Source organism: Coffea arabica, chromosome 1c (assembly GCF_036785885.1).
Source record: "Coffea arabica cultivar ET-39 chromosome 1c, Coffea Arabica ET-39 HiFi, whole genome shotgun sequence".
Classification (NCBI taxonomy): Eukaryota; Viridiplantae; Streptophyta; class Magnoliopsida; order Gentianales; family Rubiaceae; genus Coffea; species Coffea arabica.
This window is the reverse complement of record NC_092310.1, coordinates 43,541,651-43,549,195: the sequence shown is the minus strand read 5'-3', so window position 1 is coordinate 43,549,195 and position 7,545 is coordinate 43,541,651. Positions and strand designations below refer to the sequence as shown.

General features: G+C 40.0%; 2 long non-coding RNA genes across 2 annotated transcripts; one reads left to right on the top strand and one right to left on the bottom strand.

Moving 5' to 3' along the window:
• Positions 1 to 1,700: 1,700 nt before the first annotated feature.
• Positions 1,701 to 2,700, top strand: LOC140016150 (uncharacterized). Its single transcript, XR_011822520.1, has 2 exons — positions 1,701 to 1,869; positions 2,535 to 2,700. It is a non-coding gene; the product is annotated as an uncharacterized lncRNA (long non-coding RNA).
• Positions 2,701 to 5,492: 2,792 nt separating this feature from the next.
• LOC113733756 (uncharacterized) lies at positions 5,493 to 7,253 on the bottom strand. Its single transcript, XR_011822514.1, has 2 exons — positions 7,088 to 7,253; positions 5,493 to 5,678 (listed from the first exon to the last, which is right to left on the bottom strand). It is a non-coding gene; the product is annotated as an uncharacterized lncRNA (long non-coding RNA).
• Positions 7,254 to 7,545: the final 292 nt, after the last annotated feature.

Below are 7,545 nucleotides of genomic sequence, written 5' to 3'. Positions count from 1 at the left end.
AATAAAAACAAAATGCAATCAGTTTTCATGCAGCTGCAACCGAGACTAGCCAGAAATTTCTGGAAATTTTGGAGGACTTTTGTCGTTAATCGAACTTAATTTCTGTGCTAGATATGTTAATTAACTAGTTAAGTGATGGCATGTTGAATTTGAGCCCTTAACACTCTGTTTTAGCCAAGGAAAAGTTGGACTTATAAACCTCTAAGTACCGGAAAAGTTTTGATAGCCGAGAGGTTGTGTTTGGAAATTTTAATTGATTTCTGGATTTTCATTTTATTTTTCCTTGGAATGTAAGGTTTTAGAAATACATGTGAGATGTGTATTTTAAGCTGTGTAAGTTGCTTAGCGATGAAATACTCGATATATTGTTGGAATATAAATGCTGGAAATTTTCTTCGTGGAAAGCCGAAGGTTGAGTTGGAATCTCAGCTTGGTTTTGAAATTTTTCTTTGAAGCATAATGGTTGGAAATGCCTGGAATATGCTGTTTTAAAGTTCTATAAGATATGTAGATGTGAAATACTTGAATTGTGGGTTGAATTGACCAAAAATATTGAAGTATAGACCTGGAAAATTTTCAAACGAGTTGATAGAAGTATTAAAGGAATTTTCCAGATTTCTTTTGGCGAATCTTAGGTTTAAAAAAATGCTGTTTCGAGCGGTATAATATCTTATGTTGATTGATCTCACTTTAAGCCACATTAAGAGGGCTTTGCATGTGTATTTCGGAGCAACAACTTGATGTTATTATGATTATAATGTTGTGATGAAATTATCGGTCTTGGAATGGATACTTTGGGAATTTGAATATTGTGAAATGTTAGCTTTACTGCTTTACGAACTAATTGCTGGATGCTAAGGGCTAATGATTGATGAAACCCTTGGCCATTTGAATGATTTTATAAGTATTACAGGGTGATGAAATTTAATTGCTGGAATTGCTTGGAGGCATTACATTCATTTTGATTTAGTTGAGATGTGATACGAGCTTGCCAAAACCAAGTGCTAATGATTGACGAAGCCTTGGTCATTTATTTTATTCTTGATCAGAAATGAATCTATTGAAACCTAGGGCTAATGATTGACGAAACCCTAGTGACTTGCTATTTGCAATGTGATTTTGCCATGTCGACAAATTTGAGCCACAATGTGGTTTCGAAATGGAACCGAATTTGTGAAAAATCGTTTCGATCCTATGAATTCGAGCAATTTGAACCAAGCTGATCAAAAATATTTTACGCTAGTATTAAATGATAAAATTCAATATTTAGTATTTTACCCTAAATTTTGCCAACCCAACAATTTTCTTTTAGTCTAAACTAGCCTTAATAGTATAGAAAATAATTTTTCTAGCTCTAAAACACTATGCATTGTTTTATTTCCTTTCTTTTCTCTAAGAATTGTTCTTGGCTAGTTGACTATAGGAAAAGTTCCAAAATATGAGTTTTTAATAACTTTAGTTAAGAACGTAGAAACTTGCTTGGCAAGAAACTTTATTTTAGGAAAAATAGTTTTAATGACAAATTTTGCATGAACCGTAACTTTAAAGAAATCTTTTAAAGTATCTTTCTAGCTCTAATATCAAGTGGTTTGTCGACTTATTTCAAAAAAATAATACTAGTTACCCTTTTATAAGGAAAAGTATCTCAAGGAAAACTATAAGAAACATTTTTACTACTTTTGTCAAGCTTCAAACCAAGTAGATTTTTGAAATTTCTTTGAGAATGTTAACTAGTAAAATACTAGATAATCCACAATACGTACAAGCTTAAAAATTGAATAGAGAACTTATAGTTTCAAATTTTGGTTTTTAGGATATTGCGAGGACGCAGAATTCGATTTCCAACTTGATATCTGAACTTCACTCTTGGTGAGTGTCCCTGCTTGTTCTATGCTTACTTGGTTAAAGTGCTTTCTTGACTCAATATGTGATAAGTTGCAAAACTAGTTTTTGATCCATCGAAGTGAGCTGTGTGTACTTTATCGCACTAGCCGTTCGAGTGGTGACTTGCGTGAAACATTTTTCTCATGAATCTGTGAATCTAAATGTAGTTGCGTCGTTGGGTGAATCTCTCGACTCCTGAATCCAACTACGGAAATGTCGTTGGGTGAATCCCTCGACTCCTGAATCCAACTACGGAAATGTCGTTGGGTGAATCCCTCGACCAATTTCCTGAGGGTATACTCAAGTATACTACTCCCAATTTTCTAAGGGTATATCTCGAGTATACTGCTTCCTTAGTCGACGTTCGGGCCCGGGACAGGGGTATGAATGGTGACGGGTTAGGTAACAAAATGAGACACTCTACATGGATCACAAGTAGTGAGAGTTGACGGAGGGTCAACTACGATGAATGGTGATCAAGTGAGGAAATTGGCTCCTGAGAGCCCCTGTATCCTACCTTGTGCTGTTATACGCTTTCCTAACTGTTCAATTTGGTTAAGTTATTACTCGTTGTTTGATTTATGTGACTGCATGTTTTGAGGCACCACTAAGTTTTAACTCACCCCACGTTTATTTGTTTTCTTTAACAGGTTCCGGAAATTGAAAGCTGTGAAACTTATCCATGTTTCGTTTTGGGATGTGTTTGAATACTATGACTACTTGTGTAGGCTGTAATGTGTTTAGTTTGGATAATGTACTTTTTATTTTGGATTGCCACTTGAAGCTGGAAAATGTGTAAAACTTAATTTGGATGCTTGGCTTGATTGTTGTATTTTGTTGTATGAATTTTTGCTTAGTTGGGACGGTACGATTCTATTCCGCAGTTCGCAACGCGCGAAATGTTTAGGAGCCGCCGTTTGGCTATTCCAAATTACGGCTATCTCTGAAGTTAATGTGCTTTTAGTAACGACCTACTTCGGGAGAATTGTTTTGTAATAGATTACGTTATTCTTCGAAAGGATTTGGGATAAATGCTTGCGTGAGTCCTGGCGAGAGTTGGGCAGACGGCCCGCCAACCCTTTGGTTCCTCTTAGGGGGAAGTGGGGTCGCCACAGGTGGTATCAGAGCTTAGGTTAGAAAAGTTATTCAAGAAACATATTAGGTGTGCTAGAAACCCTAATCCTCTCTAGGAATAAAAATTGAGACCATTAGATATACCTTAAGTGATATCCGATCCAGTTAGCTATTTAAATTCTAACCTTTAAGTATTGATTATTTTGCAGGTATGGAGAATGGTAATGGACATGGTAATGGTAGTTATGCGGCTAATGGACATGTAGAGCCGCTAAGATCTATTTCTTATAGGCCTCGAGGTGGAGAAGACCGAGTTCGATACTCACCTGCTGATAGGCACCCTAGATATCAGTGTAGAGCCACGTACACGTATCCCAACGACTTGGTGTTATCCCTTGATGATGAGCACCGCCACTTGTGGATATCCAGTTCGACCGCATAGCCGATTTGGAGATTAGGCTAGCTGCTGAGCATCATATGCTGGAGGCCGCTCGTGTAGAGATAAAGCGATAGAGGTCTAGGGTGACCCGACTAGATGAGGAGATCCGTGATAGGAGTGCCGGCATCAGGGCTGATGCCGATATGCTAATGGACGAGGCCACTAGTTACCTTCAGGGTAACGAGCAGGCAGGCGCAGAGGAGGATCCAGAGGAGGACCCGGAAGAGGATCCGGCTGAGGACGTCGTCCCTGATAGCCCTGCTGAGGGTTAGGTTAGGTTGACTTGATAGTGCTAGATACGTAGGGTTAGCAAAAGCGGCATTAGATAAGTCGCCAGATTTTGTCTAGGTGGATGACTTGCTTTCGAGGCACCATATTCTTAATTTTTGGTATAAGGGATTTCGTTTATGAATTTTGCTAGCTTATGTGCCTTACTTTTGGAAATATCCCAACCCGTTATTTGTATGACTTTTTCGTGGAAATATATGATAAGTGTTCCATTTTTTTTTGTCCTCCATTTCCATGTTGATTTAAACCACATAAAGAATAATAATAATTAGAAATAAATAAAAATTTTTGCCTAATTGTCTTACCCTTCCGTAATAGGCATAATTAGGCAATGGATCGCCAAGTGAAAGAAAGGAGTCGTGGGAGAACCACTAGACAACACCCGAAAGTGGGTGGTGATAGGGAACCCGAGGTCAATCGAGACCAAGGGCAAGAGGGAGTGGCCGATAATCAAATGGCCACCGCAATTAACCGTATCACTGACGTCTTAGAGCGCTTGACTGAACACCAAGCCTGTGGACCTGTGCACCGCCAAGGAGGCCCAGCCGAAACGGAGGATCGGGCCTTAGAGAGATTTCTGAAGTTCGGACCTCCTAAATTCTATGGCGGACCCGAACCGGAGGTAGCTGAGGGATGGTGGGAGAGAATCTCCGACATCTTCGCAGCTCTAAACTAAACGGAAGAGCGACAAGTGATTTTTGCCGCATTCCAATTTGAGGGAGCCGCTCGCTCCTGGTGGAACTTGGTGAGGGTTAATTGGGATAGGAACCATACTCCAAGAATTTGGGCGAACTTCACAAGGGAGTTCAATGCCAAATTTCTTCCACCTCTCATTCAAGAGAAGAGAGAGGATGATTTCATTAGATGTAAGTAAGGGGCGATGAGTGTTGCCGAATATGAAGTCCAGTTCACAAAACTATCCCGTTTTGCTCCTGAATTGATAGCTACGGAGCAAAGGCGTGTCAGAAGATTTGTACAAGAACTGAATGTGGAAATATAGGAAGGTTTAGCTGCCGTAAGGATAGATACTTTTGCAGATGCCGTTGAGAGAGCCCAACGAGTTGAAGTAGTCACAGCCCAAGTGAAATCTTTTCAAGCCAAGAAAAGATTTGCTCCTAATAGTAGTCGGGAGTCGACTTTTGGGAATGCTCTACCGGCCAAAGTGGGCCGAGGAACCAGTGGAGTGACTAATTCTGGAGTACCACGAGGCGCTCTAGTAAGAGGAACCGGGGCAAGGAATGCAGGGGGAAGAGATAATGGAGCTAGAAGGGGACCGAATAGAAGGGGACAATCTAGGAATACCTCGCAAGGAGGCCGAGCAATAATTCCTCAAGTGACTTGTGCATATTGCAAGAAACCTGGCCATACTATGGACGGTTGTTGGAAGAAGCAAGGAAAGTGCTTGAGATGCGGAAATAGTGAATACCAAATTTCTGGATGTCCAAAAGTGCAGGAGGGGACTACTTCGAACGCTAGACCAAACACAGCTGGAGGGAGCCGGCCGACAGTTTCTGCTAGAGTGTATGCTATAGATGACCAACCTGTACCTGATTCCTCGGAAGTCGTGGATGTGGCGACCCCACTTCCCCCTAAGGCGAATCAGAGGGTTGGTGGGCCGTCTGCCCAACTCTCGCCAGGACTCACGCAAGCAGCTAGCAAAAGTCCTTCCGAAGTATAACCTAATCTATTGCAACATCGTTTCCTTCCAAATAGGCCGATCTCTAGAATCACATTAACTTCAGAGATAGCAGTGCCTTAAGATAGCTAACGCCGATTCTTAAAATACCTTCCCGATTACAACCCAAGAAACAAAACATATAATTCAAATACATCCTTATAAGCCAAGTAACAAATTTCATACAAGCCACATACAAATTCAAGGGTTACACTTTTCCAGCTTCAAGTGGCAACCCGAAACAAAAGCTACATTGTTTAATTCAAACTACATGCTTAAAGTACAAGTAGATCTCAAGTCTTCCTCAGTTGTCAGAACCTGTAAAAGAAAACCATAACGTGGGACGAGCTACACAGCCCAGTGAGGTTCCAAGACGCTCTAACAGTTCAAATAGGTCAAGTAAGTTATGCATATCGTATGCATGATTCTAGATTACACAATGGCATGTTACCATGAGGTGATAATCATTACACGGGTAATTGCTACTTTGAAAACACATGTAGAACTAGTACTTTTGGAATGAATGGCCATATAAATATATTTTCATAAATTTTCAGTCAAACAAATAGTGGCTCGTCCGACTAGAAGAACATTACAAGGATTGCTTCATCTCAGAGGTTAATGCTCATGAGGAGTCTTACCCGAGAATGCCAACTAGGAGAGCAATAACATTATAATAGCAAAGCAAACACAAAAGGATACGGTGTTCCAGTGGAACTTTGTCGGTCATCTGCACCTTATAACTCCCGGATCTCCACGGTTGACTGGCCATCACCTTATCCCTCCAGTGGTAATACTCGAGTATACCGAAACGGTTGTCCAGGGTTCCAACCTACCCGACCGAGCCCAGTCCTGGCTCGAGTAGGTCAGTAACCGAGGCGGGGCCCAAGTTCAGCTTATAGCTTACAACATGCACAGGTAACAAAGTAATTCGACAAAAGTAAAATTCATCATTTGAATAGGTCGAGGGAGGTAAAGTACACACTCGCCTAACAATGATGGACAACTTCATATGAGCATATAATTTATGATAATCAAGTAATCAGTAACCACATATATTAGAAAATGGTAAGTAAACACGGTTAACGGTAAACGATAAACGGTAAACGGTAAACGGTAAACGGTGGTAATTACGGTTAATTGGTAGACATATGTCATTCTAATAGGCCGCCATTGGCCGTTTTGCACTTTTACCACGTAAGAGTCGAGGAGATTCACTCCAACGACGTTACTACGTTTTGATTCACGAGAAAATGTTTTACGGTGATGATTCACGAGTCGAAGGATTCACCCAACGACGCAACCACATTTAGATTCACAGATTCATTAGTTATGGTAGTTGATTCACGAGTCGAGGGATTCTCCCAACGACGCAACCACATTTAGATTCACAGATTCATTAGAAAATATTTCACACACTTCACCACTCGAACGGCTAGTGTGATAAAGTACACACTATGCACTTCGATGGATCGGAACTCATTTTCCAAATTGTCACATAACGAGTCACAAGAGCACTTTAACCAAATAAGCATAAAATAAGCAGGCTAAGCACATATTGAGTTTACAAGATTATTTGATAGGGTTAATCATTTAACCAATTCATGTCGATATGCAATGCATATATATATTTCTTAAATAGGCACAAGTATGGTAAATACTTAACGATCATGAAATGAGCATGTCCTAAACTTACTCAATTACGTATTCTTGTATGGAACACTCACCTAGTCAAACAAGGGCAATAGGTTCAATTTGAAGTTCAAGCGTCCTCTGTCGGATCCTCTTAAAGGTCCTCGCGTGCGCCTGAACGAATAGTAATAGTCTATCATTTACAATCCCTACTATTGCTGAAAATCGTGTCATAGTACAAATTTAGGAAAAATCTCGTGAACAAGTCTTAATTATCCTAAATCTAGATTCTCAAGCGGGGTTTCAAGGTACAAGAGAAATTAAGTCTACATCATGAAATTCAAGGATAAGACATTTGAATATTATCGAAGGAATAAGGAGTACTTGAAAAACTCCATTTCCTTGGAATTCGGAAAATTTCAATTTTGATGCAATACTTTGAAAAATCGTAGCTCACCTTTTACATGTCAAAGATTGGAAAACTTGGTACCGTTGGAAACTTCCTTCAAAATGCTAAAAGTTCCTAGAATACACTTTTTCATGATTATAAATG